At 40.9% G+C, this 24,679-nt stretch overlaps 1 protein-coding gene across 1 annotated transcript in view; it reads right to left on the bottom strand.

Moving 5' to 3' along the window:
- The window catches only part of LOC138356527 (zinc finger protein 84-like), a 113,773-nt gene extending 94,947 nt beyond the window's left edge, over window positions 1-18,826 (bottom strand). The window contains exon 1 of the mRNA XM_069312692.1: window positions 18,627-18,826. The gene's annotated coding sequence lies outside the window, so the exon portion shown is untranslated. The remainder of the gene's footprint in view (window positions 1-18,626) is intronic.
- Between the last annotated feature and the right edge of the window lie 5,853 nt (window positions 18,827-24,679).

The raw sequence follows: 24,679 nt of genomic DNA, 5'->3' as shown, positions 1-24,679 counted from the left end.
GGAACCAGACACAATTAGAATTCCAGAGAACAACATAGAGCACATAGAGGTGTCTAGAGACAAAGTGGAAAAAATGCTCAAGGAGCTAAGTAAGAACAAAGCAGTTGGTCCAGATGGAGTTTCACCATGGGTTCTGAAAGAATGTGCACCCGAGCTCAGCATTCCACTTCAACTGATTTTTTCAGGCATCCCTGTGTACAGGAGTTGTAGCTGATGTGTGGAAAAAGGCTAACATAGTTCCAATCTACAAAAGTGGAAGCAGGGAAGACCCCCTTAATTATAGACCTGTATCATTGACAAGTGTAATAGTCAAAATATTGGAAAAAATAATTAAAACTAAATGGGTAGAACACCTGGAGGAAAACGACATAATATTAGACAGACAGTATGGTTTTCGATCTGGAAGATCCTGTGTAATGAACTTACTCAGTTTTTATGATTGAGCCACAGAGATTTTACAGGAAAGAGATAGTTGGGTTGACTGCATCTATCTGGACCTAAAAAAAGGCTTTCGAGAGAGTTCCCCATAAGAGGTTGTTCTGGAAACTGGAACATATTGGAGGGGTGACAGGTAAGCTACTAACATGGATGAAAAATTTCCTAACTGACAGAAAAATGATGGCTGTAATCAGAGGCAAGGTATCGGATTGGAGGAATGTCACAAGTGGAGTACCACAGGGTTCAGTTCTTGCACCTGTAATGTTCATTGTCTACATAAACGATCTACCAGTGGGAATACACAATTACATGAACATGTTTGCTGATGATGCTAAGATAATAGGGAAGATAAGAAACCTAGATGAATGTCATGCCCTATAAGAAGACCTGGACAAAATAAGTATATGGCGCAATACTTGGCAAATGGAATTTAATGTGAATAGATGCCATGTTATGGAATGTGGAATTGGAGAACATAGACCCCACACAACCTATAAATTAAGTGAGAAATCTTTAAAGAATTCTGACAAAGAAAGGGATCTAGGAGTGGTTCTAGATAGAAAACTGTCACCTGAGGACCACATTAAGAACATTGTGCGAGGAGTCTATGCTACACTTTCTAACCACAGAATTGCTTTTAAATACATGGATGGCGAAATACTAAAGAAATTGCTCACGACTTTTATTACCAAAGCTGGAATATGCAGCGGTTGTATGGTGCCCATATCTTAAGAAGCACATCAACAAACTGGAAAAGATGCAATGACATGCTACTAAGTGGCTCCCAGAACTGAAGGACAAGAGCTACGAGGAGAGGTTAGAGGCATTAAATATGCAAAAACTAGAAGATAGAAGAAAAAGAGGTGATATGATCACGTTCAAAATAGTAACAGGAATCGATAAAATTGATAGGGAAGAATTCCTAAGACCCGGAACTTCAAGAACAAGAGGTCATAGATTTAAACTAACGAAACAAAGCTGCCGGAGAAATATACGAAAATTCACTTTTGTAAACAGAGTGGTAGACGGTTGGAACAAGTTAAGTGAGAAGGTGGTGGAGGCCAAAACCATCAGTAATGTCAAAGCATTATATGACAAAGAGTGCTGGGAAGACGAGACACCACGAGCGTAGCTCTCATCCTGTAACTACACTTAGGTAATTACAATAAACTCGGCACAGCACGGTGGTTAACCACACTCGACCCGTTAGCCAGATTTGTTTCTTAAATGTTCATCATATATATTTTTGGTTACAAATTTTTTTAGTAATATTATTAGGATAATAAAAAGTTATAAAAATCCTTATTTCATGAATGCTTTATTGCATTAGATGGAGATTCTCTGGCTGGCAATCTACTAAGCTAGCCACTTCGCGGGGAGGGAGGGCAGCAGCAGCGAGGGTGTACTCACATAATTGTACTCATCTAGTTGTCTTTGCAGGGTTGAGCTCTGGCTCTTTAGTCCCTGCCTCTCCTGAGGGAGAAGTGGATCAGGACTTCTCTAATTGGTGAGTGCAAACAAAATACTGTCGCATTTATGCTATGAACCTGTCGATTTTTTCCTTTAGATTTTTTATTTTGTTACATTTTTTTATTATTTTTTCCTTGTTTACGAACTTACACAATAACCAACGAGTCTTGTCTCCAAGGGGTTCAGAAACCAAGTGGTGCTTTGTAACAGCAACAAGAGTATGTTGGGAGAAGCCTTTTGGTGAGGGAGGTGGCGTCGTACTTGTAGAAGTTTTCATAGTCTTTCTACCACAACCTCTGCTAGTGCTTGCACCTTCACTTTCACAGGTTGAAATGAATTTCATAAGTTTCTCTTTTTGTTTCCTTATATCAGAAACAGTACTAGTGCCTATATTAAATTCCTTGGCAACACTTGAGGTCGACCGGCCATTTTCACAAAGTTGTATAACACGTAGCTTGTCCTTAAGTGTTAGGACAACCTTCTTCCTCTTAACACCTCCAGAACGATTCATGCTGCTACCAGACATAGTCTTGGCCAAAAATGTTCAAAGTTACTATGAAAATAAAGTTATTTAAAAAAATATTTCACTAATGGCACGGGACTGTGGTGTAACATGAGGGTAGAGAGCACATGGCTTGACCAGGCCTGGATGGGTCCAGTCGGGGCAGGGAGGAGGCACGTTGCGTAGGCCGCCAGCAGGGGAAAAAATATATATTTTTGAAGGAAACTTCAGCCTGTGCAAATTGTTTTTAGGAAACTTGTATGGTATTTTTTATTACATAATTACTAGTATTTCTTTTGATTTTGGCTATGATGAATTGTTCTAAAATCGATGGTAATTCCTGTATTGTAGTGTATAGGCCACTGCCCATCCCCCCCCCCCCCCCTTATCCCCCCAGGTGGTCCCTCCCAATGCCCCCCCCCCCCCCCCCGTCCCGACACCACCCACCCACCCCACCCCCTCCCACACCATGTGCCTCGAGTCACGGGCAGACGGGATTAATACGGTATGGCCCGCCTCATGGTTTTCATATACTGTACGGACAATTCCATGATTATCCGGCTGACTGTCCGGATAGTGTAACATCGGCAGCAAATTAACCTGCCCCAATATTTTATCCGGCCAAACCAGCTTTTATCCAGTTCCTGTGACCATTTTGGCCGGATATTGTGATAACTTTATCCGGTCACGATTTTGGCCGTATAAGGGCATTTTCCGGATGTTGGAATCCCGGATAATCGCAGGGTTACAGTATGAAAACAGGGTCATACGAAAACCGTGGTACCACTGTAGTATAATATTGAAAGCAAGCTGAGTTATCAGTCTATTAACAAAACTTATGATACGTTGGCAGTTATGAAGGAAGCTCACATCATTTTACCCAGCATACATAACCCACACCTGATAAGTCATACATTATTTAATGCCTGTGTTACATTTAAGACATATTTATTCATTATCTAAATGAAAAATTATCCTAGAAATTTGAAAGAAATGTTCAACTTTCATCCACTTGTCAGCCATTTGCAATGCGTGAATGACAACAACACCAGAGTGCTGTGATGGTGAGCCACCACTGTGTGCACTGCCCTGGTGGCCTGATGTGGCAACCAAACATCACATCCATATATACAAGTTTCACATCCTGTATAGCAATTCTCTTGCCCAAAATATAAACAACTACTCCACAGCTGATCTTAGAGGAGGTAAGAGTTGTGGTATAAAATCCACTTGAAAATATCTTTCAATAAATGTATGATGAAACATACTAAAATAGTTTTTTCCGCAAAATATCCTTGTAAAATAAGAGTGCGTCCTATGCGAGGGTGCATCTTTTTGCGTCGGCAAATACGGTAATAATGTTTTACACTTGTGTACACTCTCTCACTCATTATTTACATGTTCATACTCCAATATGTAACACTCAGAAGTTCTGGAGGGTGTGATAGTGAAACAGTTCATGTAACAGAGGGTCGTGCCACACTCTCTGCATCATGTTGAGACCATATTGTGTACGTTTGGCCTTCTTTGTGAGTTGTTACAAACATAGCACTCACTTTGGCTTTTGTGCTCACTTTCCCGAAGGTGGTAAGAACCCTATTTTGTGTTTCAAAAAGTCATCTTTAAATGCCAGTATGTCTGGAGCAGCATGAGGCAGTGTTGGGGCGAGAATGTCAGTCTGGAGCCAGTCTGGGGCTCCCCCTTCCCCCTCCCGGGGAGAGGGGAGCTGCGCAGACAGCGGCGCGGTGATGTTTGACGTCATACTAGTTTGCTTGTTTTCTCTTGGGGAGTTCTATACACTAGTTCGGCTTTTGGTAGCAATTTTCACCAGAATAGGGGTTTGTTTTGGGATGCGAACCACTAAGTTGGTATGCTGAGTGGCAGTGGCAGGCAGTGACCGCCCGCCACTGGCAGCCACTCCCTCCCTCCCTCACCTCACCTGACTTGCCACCATTCTCCACCCACCATACTGTTTTTGCTTTTATATACAGACATTATATATAAGTATTTACATGTTTTGTTCACCATAACTGTACATCTAAGCTTGTGTGGTGAGTAAAGGCACAAAGACGTAGCTACTCACACAGTCTGCTGATGGCTGTCGCCCTCAAGGCCAGACGCACTAATATTTCTCCTCCAACAATACCGTTTGTGGTGTTATTACGCTATATACACACATTATATATAAATATCTACCTGTTTTATTCACCATACTTGTACAAGTAAACTGGTATGGTGCCCAAAGACCATAGTGGTCACCAGTAAACATGATATATCGTGCAGACAATGCCACCGCCCCTCACCAAAATGGTGGCTCCCAACCTACTCCTCTTGCTGTTTATACCCACTATACACACGTTATATATAAGTATCTACATTTGTGTTCACCATAACGAACCACTAAGCTGGTATGGTGAGTGCAGTCAATAAAAGGTGGCCACACACAGTCAGAAGACAACGCCACCACCCTCCCTCCCACAGCATTACTCCTCCCTCCATGGAGCACAGCCCTAAATATCACCACAATCCTGCTATTATCAGAACCCTGGTCAGTTTTATCACAGTCAGGGATCTTCTGTATAATATCATCGCTATATAATAGCATGAACAAGTATATTATAGCATTTTTAGGTGATGCTGTGGTCACAAGCTGAACAGCAGTGCTGTGAGTTCATGCTGCGTGTGTCAGGCTTGGTAGCTCACTCAATACTGAGGCCCCTAACACCCGGAAGTTTGGCCCACGATTTTTTTTAATAATGGCGTCTGTTTACAAGAGCCCTGATGAAGGTGTAGTGAACCCCGTATATCCGCAGGCCGTTTAAATCTTGCGTAGTACTCCAAAGCATCACATGATGCGATGCGCAATTTACTGCAAGTCAGTCAAAGCATCATATGATGCGATGCGCAATTGAAGGGTTAAGGGTTAATCGAGGTGCCACTGTACATAGTGTTGGTGTTCAAATTAAGGTTGCAGTACAGAAATTTTTGTGTAAAATAGTTTTCATAAACTGTATTGTAGTACTCAACATACAGCAGAACTTCTTAATCAACACAGTGCTAATGGCATAATACACTAAGGTATGTATTTACTGTACAGCATTTTCAACTCAACGAATCTTCAAGACGGACATAACTCCAACAATATGGTAAATAACAAATGTAATCATTTTTTAGTAGAGTAGTAATAAATAGGTACAGTATGCAATATGATAATGCATTTTTATTGTCTAGAAAAAAAAAAAAGACACTGACGCAAAAGCCTCCTGAAGGTCACCTCTTGCAACGAATCCAACGCTCCAACACACTGGGGTTGGTCCCATATAGTACGTTAAATCGAGGTTGTACTGTATGCATATTCTGCAGGTTTTATTATAATAGAACATCATGTGAAAACACTGAACTCGCGGCAACTCCCTCTATTTGAGTGGCCAGCTAGACCTGCCTGGGGTGCTCGAGATTGTGGCAAAAATGTTGTGATGATGTAATAGCCACATTTGTCAGCCCTGCTACACCCTTGTAATTTGATTTGTAGTTTTCTTTATTTTCCGTCGTGAGGGAATGCATTTTAACATCAGTGGCGCAGCCCAGGGGTTAAAAGAAAAATTAGGGGAATAATTTTTATGAACACCACATAGTTGTCACATTTCCCAGCCACACGGTACAGTGGTTAACCACTGTAATGCAGAGCGCCTTGTGGCACTGGATCGAGGGTGCGCAGAGAGCCATGTGGCATTTTTAGGTATAGGGAGCAATTCAAAACTCCAGTGGCTACATGGGAGTTTTGAACTCGCAGGGTTCACATCAGCTTCCTCAGGCTCTAGAAACCAGACACCATTTAAAACAAAAATCGTGGGCAACAGTCCCGGGTGTAAGAGCCTCAGTACTGAGTAACCAAGGCTAGCGTATGCAGCATGAACTAACAGCACTGCTGTTCAGCTTGTGACCACAGCATCACCTAAAGAAGTAAAAATATATATGTAACTGACATTATTTAGCAATAATAGTATTACAGAAGAGCCTGACTTTGATACAAATGACCAGGATTCTGATAATAGCAGGATTGTAGTGATAATTAACGATATGTGAAGTATGGTGGTAGAAGTAATCTTAGTGAGGGAGGGGGGTAGCACTGTCTGTTGACTCTGTGTAGCAACATGTTATTGTCTGGACTCACCGTATCAACTTAGTGGTTTGCTACAGTGAACACATATGTAGATAGTTAAATATAACATGTGTATATAGTATAATAACAGTGAAAGAAGTATGCTGGGAGGAGCCATTTTGGTGAGTCTGCTGGCTAGTAATTACCTAAGTGTAATTACCTAAGTGTACTTACAGGATGAGAGCTACGCTCGTGGTGTCCCGTCTTCCCAGCACTCTTTGTCATATAACGCTTTGAAACTACTGACGGTCTTGGCCTCCACCACCTTCTCCCCTAACTTGTTCCAACCGTCTACCACTCTCCTTGCGAAAGTGAATTTCCTTATATTTCTTCGGCATCTGTGTTTAGCTAGTTTATATCTATGACCTCTTGTTCTTAAAGTTCCAACCAGGAAATCTTCCCTATCGATTTTATCAATTCCTGTTACTATTTTGTATGTAGTGATCATATCACCTCTTTTTCTTCTGTCTTCTAGTTTTGGCATATTTAATGCCTCTAACCTCTCCTCGTAGTTCTTGCCCTTCAGTTCTGGGAGCCACTTAGTAACATGTCTTTGCACCTTTTCCAGTTTGTTGATGTGCTTCTTAAGATATGGGCACCACACAACTGCTGCATATTCTAGCTTTGGCCTAACAAAAGTCGTGAACAATTTCTTTAGTATATCGCCATCCATGTATTTAGAAGCAATTCTGAAGTTAGAAAGCGTGGCATAGGCTCCTCGCACAATATTCTTTATGTGGTCCACAGGTGATTGTTTTCTATCTTGAACCACCCCTAGATCTCTTTCTTTTTCAGAATTCTTTAAAGATTTCTCACATAATATATACGTTGTGTGGGGTCTATGTTCTCCTATTCCACATTCCATAACATGGCATTTATTAACATTAAATTCCATTTGCCAAGTGGCGCTCCATGTACTTATTTTGTCCAGATATTCTTGAAGGGCATGACAATCATCTAAGTTGCTTATCCTTCCTATTATCTTAGCATCATCAGAAAACATGTTCATATAATTCCGTATACCAACTGGTAGATCATTTATGAAGACAATAAACATCACTGGTGCAAGAACTGAACCCTGTGGTACTCCACTTGTGACATTTCTCCAGTCCGATACATTGCCTCTGATCACAGCCCTCATTTTTCTATCACTCATAAAATTTTTCATCCATGTTAGAAGCGTACCTGTCACTCCTCCAATATTTTCCAGTTTCCAGAACAAACTCTTATGTGGAACTCTGTCGAAAGCCTTTTTTAGGTCCTGATAGATGCAGTCAACCCAACCATCTCTTTCCTGTAATATCTCTGTTGCTCGATCATAGAAACTGAGTAAATTCGATACACAGGATCTTCCAGATTCAAAACCATACTGTCTGTCTGTCTGATATTATATCATTTCTCTCCAGGTGTTCTACCCATTTAGATTTAATTATTTTTTCCAATATTTTGACTATTACACGTCAATGATACCGGTCTATAATTAAGGGGGTCTTCCCTGCTTCCACTTTTGTAGATTGGAACTATGTTAGCCTTTTTCCACACATCAGCTTCAACTCCTGTAAACAGGGATGCCTGAAAAATCAGTTGTAGAGGAATGCTGAGCTCAGGTGCACATTCTCTCAGAACCCATGGTGAAACTCCATCTGGACCAACTGCTTTATTCTTATTTAGCTCCTTGAGCAATTTTTCCACTTCGTCTCTAGACACCTCTATGTGCTCTATGTTGTTCTCTGGAATTCTTATTGTATCTGGTACCCTGAAGATTTCATTTTGTACAAACACACTTTGGAACTTTTCGTTTAATGTTTCACACATTTCGTTTTCATTTTCCGTGAATCTATTTCCCATTTTCAACCTCTGAATATTATCCTTTACCTACAATTTGTTGTTTATGAATTTATTGAAAAGACCTGGTTCTGTTTTACATTTGTCTGCAATCCCTTTTTCAAAATTTCTTTCTGCCTCTCTTCTCACTGCCGTGTAGTTGTTTCTCGCATCTTTGTATCGCTGGTATGTTTGGGGGTTCGGCCTCTTCCTGTATTGATTCCATTTTTGTGTCTTTTGGTCTCTGGCCCTCTCGCACTTTCTGTTGAACCAATCCTGTTTCCTAGTTCTGCTTCTCTGTTTTGGTATAAATTTTTTTGTGCCTTTATCATATATTTCACAAAACCTGACATACATCTCATTCACTTCCTTGCCTAGCAACAAGTCTGTTCAATTATACTCACTAAAAAAAATTTCTAAGGTTGCCATAATGTCCTCTCCTAAAGTCAGGTTTTTCAATTGCATCGACCGTCATATTTTCTTCCAGATTATAACGCATTGCATACTTTATTCCCAAAAAGACATGGTCACTTTTACCCATGGGAGGAAGGTACTGAATGTCAAATATCTCTTCCTCCTTCCTGGTAAATATCAAATCTAGCATGGAGGGAACGTCCCCTTCCCTCATCCTCGTAGCTTGTTTAACATGTTGATACAAGAATGTTTCCAGGATGAAGTCTACAAATTTACAGGTCCAGAAATCTTCTGTTTTAGCTTCACATGCTTCCCAGTCTATGGATTTTAAGTTGAAGTCGCCGACTATCAACAGTCGTGAACTATTGTTATCCGCTCTCGCTATGATCTCTCTCATTATTGTTATAAGACCTTCTCGTTTACTATCTAGCTCCTCCTTTGACCATGTGCTGCTTAGCGGTGGACTATATGCATTTATGATCATTAGTTTATCATCCTCATGGCAGATCTCTAGTGCTATTATGTCAACTTCTTGTGGATTGGCAGTCACTATTTCATTCACCTTTAGGTGTTCTTTCACCAGCACAGCAACGCCACCGCCTTTCCTGATTTTTCTGTCCCGTCTCCAAATTGAGTAGCCCCTTGGGTATATGACCTCATTTAAAATAGCATCTTCAAGTTTTGTCTCCGTGAGTGCAACAATGTCTGGTGTCTGCAGCTATATTATATCACTTAACTCCAGTATCTTTGATCTTACTCCATCTATGTTGGTGTATGCAATCTTGAGGAACTTGTTCCACCTCGTCTTATTTTTCACTCCCACTTCCTCTAATGATTTTGTTGGTTTGCCTTTATGTACCACTTTACTGGCCTGCCTACCCCTATCACTTTGTAGAAAAAAGAATTGATTTCTTCTTCATTCCTGCTCTCATTTAAACGTTTTGCCTCGGCGAGGTTCAGTTTCAGCTTCTCTCTATCTTCTTTTGAAAGATCTCGTCTTAACAAACACACTTTCCCATCCTCATCACTTTGTAATTTTCTAGCATTCCTTAGTACTTCTTCCATCTGTTTGGCACCATTTAGGGTGATCCTCAAAGGTCGATCTTTCCCTTTTACATATCTGCCTATTCTCCTGTAGTCGCACACATTCTCTATGGTTGTAAGACCTTCCACGAGGCCAACAATTTTATCTACTACTTTAGCTTCTTCTACAGCTCTTTCTGACCTAGATGTTATCTCCTTTTCTTTGCAGCCAAAAATGATCAGGGACTTACTCCGATCAACTGTGTTTTGCACCAACTTTGGGTTAGATGCCAATTCTTTCCTCACTTCTAGCCTAATGTTTGTTTTATCTTGGTTGCTGCAGTGTTTGACTTCCTTTACTGCTTCTTGTATTTTTTCCTTCTCCTTGGCCACTTGTGCATAAGTGAGTTGCATATCTTTCTTGCACTGTTCTATTCCCTGTGTAACGTAGTGTGTGACTTGTCATGCTGTGTAGGGTGGCCACTATGCTGTTTGGGCACCTTACCATCTTAGTTGTACAGATATGGTGAACAAAACATGTAGTTATATTTAACGTATGTATATTTAGTGTAATGACAACAATAACAATATGGTGGGAGAAGGAATGTTGCCAAGAGAAAGGTGTTGAAGGAGGGAGGGAGGTTGTGCCTGGTAGATGGTGTGTGGCAGCCACTCTTGTTGTTTGGCCTCACCATACCAACTTAGTGGTTCGTTATGGTGAACACATATGTAAATAGGTATATATACAACGTGTTTATATAGTGTAATAACAGCAAAAACACTGATCGTAGAATATAATATACATGGTGTGACATGCATGAGGCCCATAATTTTGATCATAGCGATGTTTCACACACATTGAACTATATAAATTCCACAAATTACACACTTTTGAATATTAAAGCAAAAAACCAGAGAAGAAACGAATGAGAAACCTCAAAATAATTGTGAAAAATTATATTCGCGGCAACTGCTGCCCCACGGGGGTGGTGGGGTCGAGTGACCCCGAGAGTTTCATCGCTCAGCGTCCATAATTTGCTCAACTTCTCAGTTCTATCACGGCTAAAGTATGTCACATACAATATTTTATTTTAGTTTCCCGTGATCAGAGACAGGAATTTAACCCTTAAAGTGCGCATCACTTCATATGAAGTGTAAATCGTTTTACCAGTCAACTGCGCTTCACTTCATATGAAGTGTATGGGTACCGCGCACGATTTGAATGGCCCGCGGTGTAGCTGGGGGTCCCATACGCTGCCCAGGGGCTCTAGTAAACAGCGGCCATTTTGAAAAAAAATCCAGCTCACGCTCCGATGGCATGGGAGGCCTCAGTTTAGCGAGAGTCACCATGGCGAGCGCACGGTCAAACGCCTCACGAGCACGCATCACTCAGTCCCTCACCCCAGAGCAAATAGCCCACGAATTATTCTCTGAAGGTGAAGAAAGTGTGTTTGACGATTCAGACAACGATGAGGATTATACACAGTTGTCGGGAGATAGTAGCAGCAGCAGTGAAAGTGAGAATGACCGCCATGCCATGGCGAGGCCTATACGCTCTCCCATGCCTCCTCGCCCATTTTCTACCCCAATTCTACCACGACCTCACAGTTCCTGTGGATATTTTCTGTTTGAGGGTGACGAGTCAGAGGGAGGTGACTCCTTTTCTGGGTTTAGTGACTCAGATGAAAGTTTTATTGAGCCTGTGGCTGGTACCAGTGGTGTAACTGGGCGAGAAATTGTCGCGTCAGCAGCATCTCGCCCAGCCAAGCGCCACCGCATGGCACCACATGAGGCACCAAGACCCTCGTGTTCACGTGCACCCCACCTCACGTGCACGTAGCCGCCGTGCTTCTCGCAGACGGTATTCAGCTCCTGGTCGCCGGTATGCATCGCTTCCTCGCCGTCTTTCCTCTGCATCTCGCAGGACGCCTGGTGTACTTGAGTGGAGTGATGGTGACGATTTTATTCCTAATATTCCTCACTTTGACGATAAAGATGTAGGGATTACAAACCTTTTCCCTAATCAAGGTGAGGACATGGCTGAGATGGAATATTTTACAGCATTCTATGATGAACCACTCATGGAATACATTGTACACCAAACGAACCTGCATGCTGCTTACCTGATTGAGAGGGAAATCACAGAATTTTCACGACTGCAGCGTTGGAAAAATACCACAGTGGCGGAAATGTATGTGTTTTTGGCACTCTGTTTGTTGATGAAGCACTGTCACAAACATGCAATAAATGACTATTGGAGCAAGGACCATACAATACCAACACCTTTATTCGGGAAATATATGTCACGAGACAGGTTTCAGATACTCCTCAGGTGTCTACATTTTGGAAGTGTTCAGGACCGAACACCTGATGATAGACTGTGGCGAGTGAGGCACTACATGAACGATGTTATTGGAAAATTCAGAGATTTTTACGTACCAGCACAGAAGCTGGTGGTTGATGAATCTCTCATACTTTTCAAGGGATGTGTTCCATTCAAACAGTACATTCCCTCAAAACGAAACCGATTTGGCCTGAAATTTTTTGTTCTTTGTGATTGTGAGACAGGATACGTGTTACACATGATTCTGTACTCGGCTAGTGATGTAGACATTCCCGGTAACGACGAACATGGATTCTCGGGGAGTGTAGTGAAGACCATCATGGCTCCGTGGATGAACAAGGGACACATTTTATACACAGATAATTACTATACAAGTCCCTTGCTAGCTCGGTTCTTGCTAGAAAATAGAACCGGATTGGTTGGTACAGTAAAGCCACAACGAAGGGAAATGCCTGTGTTTGACAACGACATTGCAGTTGGTGAGTGTCAGAGAAGGAAAAGTGATAACATTCTGTCAGTTCGGTGGAAAGACAAAAGAGAGGTGAACTTGTTGACAACAATTCATGATGGAACAATGGTGAACAGTGGGAAAGTGAGCCATAAAACAAACGCACCACTATATAAGCCAGACTGTGTTTTAGACTATAATATCAACATGCGGTTGATTGATAAATCAGACATGATGATTGGCACTGCAGAGTGTGTGCGGAAGACATGTAGGTGGACGAAAAAAGTGTTCTTCCATCTTGTGGACATGAGCATGCTGAACTGTTTCAACATGTACCTTGTGAGAACTGGACGTAAGCCCACTTTCCGTGACTTTGTATTTGATGCTGCAATACAGTTATTAGGAAAGTTTGCAAAAGATGTCCCAGGTATTCAGTGGCCCATCATAAACCCACTGTTGCAGCATGCTGGTACTCCACGCCTCGCTCACACTGAAGGCTTCCTAGCACACAAACTTAAGTATTTGCCACCTGGTGTGAAGCGTGCAATAGCCCAACGTGATTGCTTGGTGTGTAAAACAACGACACGTAGAGACAAGAAACGGAAGCTTGTGCAAACATGGTGTGAAACGTGTGGTATCCCATTATGTGCTGTCGACTGCTTCAATGACTACCACAGTCTAGAAATCTTCTAAGTGTGCTTCAAAGTGTGTATAGCGTGTGCGAGTGTGTAAATATGTAAACATATAAGCAGAACATATAATATAATAGACTGTAATGACATTATATTGCCGTAATTGAAAACATTTGTGTGCCTGTGTATACTCAAATATGCAACAATTATTGATACAAAATATGTTCAAACAGTATTTGAAACACAATTAGTGAAAAAAAATTAGATAAAATGCGCTTAGACATTGTAAATAAATAGCGCGAAAATATATTTGTGGCAACTCTGGCTGTTTGAGGACCGCGCGCAACATCTCCCGGGCGTGTACTGCATGAGCGACCATGCAGATTGTGACGTCATCGCAGAGCTTCTCGGCTCTATTGCAACAAAAGTAAGTACAATAGAATTTTTTTTTTATTTTTCCCGTGATCAGTGAACAGAATTTAACAGATTAGCAAAAAAAAAAATTTTTTTTTTTTCAAAATGACATGCGCCTGTGTGGATAGCAGGATATTAGACCCCAAGCATGTTAAGGGTTAACAAGATGAGAAAATAATTTTTGGCAAAGAATTTATTTTCGGCACACCACGGGTGTCCTATTTTTAAGGCAGCATAGTGGATAAACTTGTTCTTGGTTACTATGGAACTTATCTGTTTTTTTTAACCATGTTATCTGCTATGGTGACATTTTTGCTTACTTCAATTCCTACATAACTTAATTTTTTTTTCTTTACACACGGGAGTACAGAGACAGATGACTTCCGGCTCCTTTTAGCAGACCAAGAGCTTTCCCTTCCTATACCTCAGGGTAAGCCTTACCACTAGTTTTTGCTGGAGTATAACCTGGCAATCAGTTAACAACCAGGTACCCAATTACTGCTTTGTGAACAGTTAAATACTGACAGCTAGTCAATTCTCTTGGGACAGGAAATGAAATCAACCCAAATAGCTCGCAGGGCAAGCGAGTTACCAATGCACCACCAGAGCCTTACTAACAATTGCCAAACTGAGTATCTACAGCTTCCCACAGCTTAAGACCTCACCTTGTCTAAATCTGGCCCCGATTGCTGAGTAGTAGTATTGTGGCAAAACATCTGAACTTTCAAGAATAGATTGGAGAAGCATATGGGTGAGTTAGGTTGAATTTAAATGGGATTACCTGGTAGGATACAAGTAACATCATACACAAGACTGTTCATCAACAGACATTAAAACCAATCTAAACTTGCCCAACCCAACCAAAACCTTACCCATCCTAAATCTTACCCAACCTAGCTAATCCTTAACCAATCCTTACCCAACCTAAACCTTACCAAACCTAAGCCTTACCCAACCCAAGCCTTACCCAACCCAAACTTTACCCAACCCAAACCTTGCCCAACCTAAACCTTACCATTTGGGGCAATCCTTATGCAACCTAAACCTTAGCCAACCTAAACCTTTCCAATCTAAACTCTACCCAACCTCACCTTACCCAACCCAAACCTTACCCAACATAAACCTTACCCAAACTAAACCTACCCTAACCTAAACCTAACACAACCTAAACATACCCTAACCTAAACCTTACCCAACCTAAATATACCCTAACCTAAATCATACTCACCCTGCTTGATACCTGCTTGCTGGGGTTCTGAGAGTTCTTCTACTCCCCAAGCCCGGCCCGAGGCCAGGCTCGACTTGTGAGAGTTTGGTCCACCAGGCTGTTGCTTGGAGCGGCCCGCAAGCCCACATATTCACCACAGCCCGGCTGATCCGGAACTTCTCTTAGAAAACATTCCAGTTTTCTCTTGAAGATGCCCACGGTTGTTCCGGCAATATTTCTTATAGTCGCTGGGAGGACGTTGAACAACCGCGGACCTCTGATGTTTATACAGTGTTCTCTGATTGTGCCTATGGCACCTCTGCTCTTCACTGGTTCAATCTTGCATTTTTTTTCCATATTGTTCACTCCAGTACGTTGTTATTTTACTGTGTAAATTTGGGACCTCGCCCTCCAGTATTTTCCATGTGTATATTATTTGGTATATCTCTCGTCTCCTTTCTAGAGAGTACATTTGGAGAGCTTTGAGACGATCCCAATAATTTAGGTGTTTTATCTCGTCTATGCGTGCCGTATATGTTCTCTGTATTCCCTCTATTTCAGCAATCTCTCCTGCTCTGATGGGGGAAATGAGTACTGAGCAGTACTACAGTACAAGACGGGACAACACAAGTGACTTGAAGAGTACAACCATTGTGATTAGATCCCTGGATTTGAAAATTCTCATAATCCATCCTATCATTTTTCTGGCTGACGCAATATTCGCTTGGTTATGCTCCCTAAACGTTAGATTGTCGGACATCATTATTCCCAAATCCTTGACATGCTGTTTTTCTACTATGGGATTATTCGATTGTGTTTTGTACCCTGTACAGTGGCACCTCGACATATGATTGCCCCTACTTATGATAATTTCGAGTTACGATGTAAATTTCATCGAAAAATACGACGCGACATCCGATGGTGTCGTCGACTTCCGATATTTGTTGGTACATGTTTGGGTCGACCGAGCTCGTGGTTCCCAGTCATGCGGCCGAACTGCCTCAGTTTACTACAGCTGCCCGCTTAGTGACGATCTTGCCTATAAGAAATTCCGCTTTTGTGGTGATTTTTTGCATTTTGAACATTAAAGTAATTATTATATATCATGCCATGAATCCCAGGAAAGTCAGTGGTAAGGCTCAACATATGAAAACACATGTAAGGATGACTATAGAGCAGAAACAAGAGTACAGAATGTCTCTTCCTCAACAATTAAGAAAATGTGTGCAGCATGGGAAGAATTGCAAACCTTTGCTGAAACGACTCACCCAAATCAAGCTGCAGTAGGTCGTTGCCTTAACCTATTCAATGACACTGTGATGCATCATTACAGACAAATGTTAAAACGAAGGGAAAAACAAATGTCTCTTGACAAATTTGTAGTGAGACAAACAAGCACTGAACCACAATCAGGTCCTAGTGGTATTCAGGCAAAACGTAGGAGAGAGAGTACCCCAGAGAAAACATCACTGCCTGATGTGATAATGGAAGGGGACTCCCCTTCCAAACAGTAACAACTTTCCTCCTCTCCCCTTATCACCATCTTCCATACACCATCAAGAGCCCTCCGTAAAGGTAAGAGAAACTTTGGTACTGTATTGTAGTTAGAAAAAAACATTATATTCAGTATAAAATGTATTTGTATGTTAATATTTTGGAGGGTGGGGAATGGATTATTTCAATTCCCTTTATTTCTTATGGGAAAAATCGCTTTGACTTACAATATTTCAACTTACGATCCGTCTCTGGGAACGGATTAGCATCGTAAGTCGAGGCCCCATTGTATTATATTTCAGATCCTCATTTTAGCCGTACCTGAGTACCTGAAATTTATCACTGTTAAACATCATGATATTTTCTGCTGCCCAATTGAAAACTTTGTTGACGTGTGCTTGTAATTTTTCAATGTCTTCAGCAGAAGTAATTTTCATGCTGATTTTTGTGTCATCTGCGAAGGATGACACGAAGCTGTGACGTGTATTTTTGTCTATATCTCGATATGAGAATAAGGAACAGTAACGGTGCAAGGACTGTACCTTGAGGTACGGATCTTTTCACTGCGCTTGGACTCGATTTTATTTGATTGACTGTTACTCTTTGTGTTCTGTTCGACAGGAAATTGAGTATCCAGCGTCCTACTTTTCCAGTTATTCCCATTGACCTCATTTTGTGTGCTATCACCCCATGGTCACATTTGTCGAACGCCTTTGCAAAGTCTGTGTATACAACATCTGCATTTTGCTTTTCTTCTAGGGCTTCTGTGATTTTGTCATAGTGTTTGAGTAACTGTGACAGACAGGATTTTCCTGCTCTAAATTCATGTTGTCCTGGGTTGTGCAACTCATTGTTTTCCATAAAACTAGAAATTTGATTTCTAATCGCTCTTTTAAACACTTTTATTATGTGTGATGTTAGTGCAACTGGCCTATAATTTTTTGCCAAGGCTTTACTCCCCCCTCCCTTGTGCAAAGGAGCTATATCTGCAGATTTAAGTGCTGCTGGTATCTCCCCTGTATCTAGGCTCTTTCTCCATATTACGCTGAGTGCTCGTGCTACTGGTACTTTACATTTCTTTATGAATATTGAGTTCCATGAGTCAGGCCCAGGAGCTGAGTGCATAGGTATATTGTCAATTTCTCTTTCAAAGTCTTCCGAGTTTGTGGTAATATCCGTTATATTATCTGCAGCTTGAATGTCATTCGTAAAGAAGCTGTCTGGGTCATCAAATTTTGTTGTTTATTGGGTGCTAAACATAGCCTCATACTGACTTCTTAGAATTTCACTAATCTCTTTGTTGTCCTCTGTGTACGTACCTTCATTTGTAATTAACGGTCCAATACTGGTCAAGGTTTTTTATTTTGATTTGATTACTAACCCTTACTTACTTACCCTAATGCTTAGTCAACCTAAACCTTACCCAATCTAAACCTTGCCCAAACTAAACCTTACCCAACCTAAACCTTACACAACCTGAACCTTACCCAACCGAATCCTTACCTAACCTAAACCTACCCAAAACAAAACCTTACCAAACCTTACAAAACCTAAACCTCACCCAACCTAAACCTTACCCAATCTAAACCTAACCCAACCTTATCCAATCTAAACATCACCCAACCTTACATGGGTAAGGTAACCTTAGGTAACCTAAACCTAGGCCAGTCTAACATGTGATGTCATATACAAGACTGTTCACCAATGGACATTAAAACCTACCTAATATGGGTTGACTGTGCAAGATAGGGCCAAGTGTGCAAGGTGGGCCGACTGTTAAGGTGGGGCCGACTGTGCAAGGTGGGGCTGACTGTGCAAGGTGGGGCCGACTGTGCAAGGTAGCCCAACGGTACAAATTGGGGCCGACTGTGCAAGGTGGGGCCGACTATGCAAGGTGGGGCCGACTGTGCAAGGTGGGGCTGACTGTGCAAGGTGGGGCCGACTGTGCAAGGTGGGGCCGACTGTGCAAGGTGGGGCCGACTGTGCAAGGTGGGGCCAACTGTGCAAGGTGGGTCCGACTGTGCAAGGTGGGGCCGACTGTGCAAGGTGGGGCCGACTGTGCAAGGTGGGGCCAACTGTACAAGGTGGGGCCAACTGTGCAAGGTGGGGCCGACTGTGCAAGGTGGGGCCGACTGTGCAAGGTGGGGCCGACTGTGCAAGGTGGGGCCGACTGTGAAAAATGGGGCCGACTGTAGGGCACCATCTTTTATGTTACCTCTGTAGGGTAAAGGAGGTCCATGATAAAAGTTGTTACCTTGTGGTTTATGAAGAACGCCGATAACGGCGTAAGTTATGATGACCTGGACTGGAGACAAATCACACCCAGACAATATGTTCTTTATGGTAGACGTAGTTTGGTGGAAAATGTTCCATTGGTGACGAACACAGGAGTGTTGAGAGAGAGGTCTGATGGCTGTGGTTGTTGTTGTTTTCGTGAGGCTCTCGGACCGTCGCTTCTCTTCCGCATCTCGCAACCTTCACGTTTTCTATGGTTATTTGATTTATTTATTTATTTATTTATATATATACAAGAAGATACATTGGGATTGTGAAGATATATAGCATAGTAATTACATTCTTGTAAAGCCACTATTACGCGCAGCGTTTCGGGCAGGTCCTTAATCTAAGAGTCTCCGTGGTGTAGTGGTAAGACACTCGCCTGGCGTTCCGCGAACGCTATGTCATGGGTTCGTATCCTGGCCGGGGAGGATTTACTGGGCGCAATTCCTTAACTGTAGCCTCTGTTTAACGCAACAGTAAAATGTGTACTTGGATGAAAAAACGATTCTTCGCGGCAGGGGATCGTATTCCAGGGACCTGCCCGAAACGCTACACGTACTAGTGGCTGTACATGAATGTAACAACTCTTGTATATATCTCAAAAAAAAAAAAAAAATTTAAGTAAGTAAATACTTGCAAAATGTATAAAAATGATATAAAAATGGTAACTTGTCAGCCCTTGACAAGTTACATAGCAAGAAAAAATACATAGCAAAAAAAAAGTTAAGTTAAGTAAAGAAAAGTTACATAGCAAAAGGCAACATGAAAAGCACTTGGAAAACAATCTTTAGTATCCTAGGAACTAAACAACACTCACATAACCAAATAAAACTCTACAAGGATGGGGATATACCGTCGACTGATTTAGAAATGGCAAATGAATTTAATAGTGTCTTTTCATCGGTTGGTGCTAATCTTGCCAGTAAAATCCCACAGACCCAGACACATATTAACACTTATCTCTCACGCAGCTATCCAAACTCTCTTCTCCTTTCACCATGGTGAAAGGAGAAGAGAGCTGATTGCAATCAGCCCGGCAGATGTTGTGTCCATCATACACTCTCTAAAAACCAAGGCAGGGAACACCAGTGAAATTCCGTCCATTGTATACAAGAGCGCCTTCCATGCCCTTGCCCTACCATGTAACCCTACTGTTCAACAAATCTATAGTGTCACACCTTCCCTGATATCCTCAAAAAGTTTAGTATTAAGTATTTAGTATTTAGTATTAAGTTTTTAGTCGTTAATGTTTTTCCTGCCCGAAACGCTTTGCGTAATAGTGGCTTAAGGCATTGTATGTGCTATAGCTCCATCTATAAATCGATCAATTTATGTAAAATCTTTTGTATATATGTATCTTACCTGAATAAACATTTTATTTTTATTTTAAAAAGCATGAGTAACGCCAGTCCATAAAGGAAGCAATCCGGCGGACATAAACAATTATAGACCAATATCAATTAAATCTACCCATTCTATCAAAAATATTTGAAAAAGTTATTTACAAACAGCTCTATTCCTACCTCGTAAAATTCGACATACTCAGCCCTTGCCAGTTTGGCTTCCGGTCCCAAAAGAGTACCAATGATGCAATCATTAGTCTCCTTGACGTAATCTACTCAGCCCTTGACAAAAATGAGTTTCCGATTGGACTCTTCATTGACCTAAGAAAAGCCTTTGATACTGTTAATCACAACTACCTCTTACTTAAACTCCAGCATTATGGAATCCGAGGCCTTGCCCTTGACTACATCCGATCCTATCTTATAGTGACACCAATATGTAACCATCAATGATACAACTTCTTCCAATCTACCAATTACCGTTGGAGTGCCACAGGGCAGTATCTTAGGACCTCTTCTATTTCTTATATATATAAACGATCTGCCTAATGTCTCTAATATTCTTAAACCTATATTGTTTGCTGACGATACTACCCTTATCTACTCAGACCTCAACCCACATACACTAAATAATGTTGTGAATAATGAATTAAAAAAAGTCCACTTATGTATGTCAACTAACAAACTAACATTAAACATGGAAAAGACTTACTACATCTTATTTGGAAGCAAATCATCAAATGCAATTCAACTACAGATAGACATCATTTTTTTTTTTTTTTTTTTTTTTTTTTTTTTTTTAGATATATACAAGAGTTGTTACATTCTTGTACAGCCACTAGTACGCGTAGCGTTTCGGGCAGGTCCCTGGAATACGATCCCCTGCCGCGAAGAATCGTTTTTTCATCCAAGTACACATTTTACTGTTGAGGTAACATCAGTAATACTGAGGTAACATTAACATCAGTAATAAAAATGATGGCAAGTTTCTTGGCCTATTCCTAGACAAGAGACTCAACTTCAGCATCCACATTCAACACATAACTAAGAAAGTCTCTAAGACAGTGGGTATACTCTCTAAAATAAGATATTATGTTCATAACTCTGCTCTCCTCTCACTATATTATGCACTAATCTACCCCCTATCTTAATTATGGTATCTGTGCATGGGGGTCTACCACTGCAAACCACCTTAAGCCCATCATCACACAGCAAAAATCTGCTATCAGAATAGTAACTAACTCTGCTTTCAGACAACACTCAGCTCCCTTGTTTAAATCCCTAAACTTGCTAAATATTAACTCCCTCCACACATTCTCTTGTATCAACTACATTTACAAAACCCTGTTCTTAAATGCAAACCATGCTCTGAAACTCTCCCTGGACAGATGTAATAGGACCCATTATCACCACACCAGAAATAAATATCTCTTTGATATCCCCAGGGTCAAACTTAATCTGTGTAAACACTCTATGCAAATTAAGGGACCTAGTCTATGGAACTCACTCCCCTAGTGAATTGAAAAGCTGTCAAACTTTTGCCTTATTTAACAGCAAAACCAAAAAGTACCTAATTTCATCTTCTTAGTTTCCTACACTGAGCTTTAAATTTGCTCTGTACCTAGTGTTACCCAATCTCCTTATTTTTATGTATTTAACCCAAACAACCTTATCATTGTGTTCATTGCTGTCTTCTTTTATGTGCTAGCCATATGCTGTATTGTACCTACCAATTTTTGTCAACTACCATTCAAGCTGTCATTGCAATCAATCTGAGCTACCTATGTGCTTTAATATACCTACAATTTTCTCTCATCTTTTTTTTTTGCCTTGTAACTGTTATCATTTTTTATAAATTTTGCAAGTATTTACCTACTTAAAATTTTCTTAGATTAAGGACCTGCCCGAAACGCTGCGCATAATAGTGGCTTTACAAGATTGTAATTACCATATTATGTATCCTCACAATCCCAATGTACCTTCTTGTATATGCATAAATAAATAAATAAATAAATAAATGACGGTGTAAGGCCATCCTTAGAGAGTGTTATCTGGTTGTGGGAGTGTTGTTTAGTTCCTAGGATATTAGAGATGGTTTTCCATGTGCTTTTCATGTTGCCTTTTGCTTCTTTGAATCTAGTCTCAGAATATGAAAGTTTAGTATCAAAGGCTTTTCTTAAGTCAATGAAGAGTCCAATCGGAAACTCATTTTTGTCAAGGGCTGAGTAGATTACGTCAAGGAGACTAATGATTGCATCATTAGTCTCATCATTAGTCTCAACACTCACATCATTAATGATGTGAGTGTTGTTTAGTTCCTAGGATACTAGAGATGGTTTTTCATGTGCTTTTCATGTTGCCTTTTGCTTCATTGAATCTATTCACATAGTATGAAAGTTTTGCCTTTCTTATGATACTGGTAAGCATTGATGAGTACCTTTTAACTACTTCCTTTGTAACTAGGCTAATCCTAAGTTTCTTTTCATATTCATGTTTCTTGTTGATTGAGTTGAGAATGCCACTTGTGAGCCATGGATTGTTTAATGTTTATTACAGAAACATTCATAGACAATCTTGTCGAAAAATGAAAGAAGTTCAAAAGTGGGCTATATCCAGATGGGAATCCGAAACTCGAAGAAAACTTGCATCTGGAAGGGTTGCATCCAAGGTCTGGTGGTCCCTGGTGAAGGATCAGCAGGGATACTCATCTGAGGACACAATCCCGCCTCTAAACAGAGAAGATAGTACTGTGGCAACTAGCAATCAGGAGAAGGCTGATTTACTGGCAAACCACTTTGCTGCCAAGATGCAAGTCCCTGAACCTGAACCTCAGCCTCCACATCTTGCCCCATGCACTGTGTATATAAAGCAGGCTGAAGTTCTCCATCTCCTTAACACGCTAGACACAAGCAAAGCTGTGGGGCCAGATAAGGCCAGTCCAAGACTACTACGCTGCTGCGCTGACCTATTGGCTCCACCTTTCACGTGCCTCTTCCAACTCTGCCTAGTTAAGGGAATTTGGCCCTCCTTATGGAAGAAGGCAGACGTTGTTCCAGTGCACAAAAAGAAGAGCCGCTCAGTAGTTGGTAACTACAGACCTGTGTCACTGCTTTCCATTACTGGCAAGACCCTAGAATAATTAATTGCTCAGCAAATTATATAATTTTTTGACCGTCATCGGCTAATTTGTGATCGACAGTATGGTTTTAGAGAAGGCCGATCTGCTGCTGATCTCTTGCTAAACCTCTCCTCTAAATGGCATCAGTCACTGGATGAGTCCAAGATCAGCTGTGTTGTTGCTCTAGATATAGCAGGAGCCTTTGATCGGGTCTGGGACTCTGGATTAGCAGTGAAGTTTCGAGCTTTAGGCATTGCAGGCTCAATCTTAGTGTTATTAAAAGACTGTCTTCAAGAACGGACTCTAAGGGTAGTCCTCAATGGAGCAGAATCCAATAGCCACTCAGTTGGTGCCAGCGTTCCACAGGGTAGTGTGCTTGGCCCTCTGCTGTGGAATGTTTATTTCAATGATCTACTTCATCTCATTCCTGAAGCTCAAGCCTATGCTGATGACTGTACTCTAACCTTTACGTACAGAAAGGAGGAAATGCTAACTTTTATTTATTTTATTTATTTATTTATGCATATACAAGAATGTACATAAGGAATGTGAGGATACAATTATGGTAATTACAGTCTTGTAAAGCCACTAGCACGCGCAGCGTTTCGGGCAGGTCCTTAATCTAAGAAAATTTTAAGGAGGTAAATACTTGCAAAATTTATAGACAAAAAAATGATAACAGATTACATGGAATGAAAAAGAAAAAAGATGAGAGAAAATTATAGGTACAGTATATTAAAGCACATAGGTAGCTATGATTGATTGCAATGACAGCTTAAAATGGTAGTTGACAACAAATTGGTAGGCACAATACAGCAGAAACAATATAAGATTGATTGCAATGACAGCTTGAATGGTAGTTGACAAAAATTGGTAGTCACAATATAGCATATGGCTAGCACATAAAAGAAGACAGCAATGAACACAATGATAAGGTTGTTTGATATTACATAAAAATTATGAGATTGGGTACCACTAGGTACAGAGCAAATTTAAAGCTCAGTGTAGGAAACTAAATAGATGAAGTTAGGTACTTTTTGGTTTTGCTTTTAAATAAGGCAAAAGTTTTACAGTTTTTCAATTCACTAGGGAGTGAGTTCCATAGACTAGGTCCCTTAATTTGCATAGAGTGTTTACACAGATTAAGTTTGACCCTGGGGATATCAAAGAGATATTTATTTCTGGTGTGGTGATAATGGGTCCTATTACATCTGTCCAGGTAGAGTTTCAGAGCATGGTTTGCATTTAAGAACAGGGTTTTGTAAATGTAGTTGACACAAGAGAATGTGTGGAGGGAGTTAATATTTAGCAAGTTTAGAGATTTAAACAAGGGAGCTGAGTGTTGTCTGAAAGCAGAGTTAGTTATTATTCTGATAGCAGATTTTTGCTGTGTGATGATGGGCTTAAGGTGGTTTGCAGTGGTAGACCCCCATGCACAGATACCATAATTAAGATAGGGGTAGATTAGTGCATAATATAGTGAGAGGAGAGCAGAGTTAGGAACTGCTGCAAGAATCATTAATCACCAACTTTCAGCAATTTCTACCTGGGGTAGGAGATGGTAGG

The sequence above is a fragment of the Procambarus clarkii genome, chromosome 73, assembly GCF_040958095.1.
Source record: "Procambarus clarkii isolate CNS0578487 chromosome 73, FALCON_Pclarkii_2.0, whole genome shotgun sequence".
Lineage (NCBI taxonomy): Eukaryota > Metazoa > Arthropoda > Malacostraca > Decapoda > Cambaridae > Procambarus > Procambarus clarkii.
This window is presented reverse-complemented; position numbering and strand designations above follow the sequence as displayed.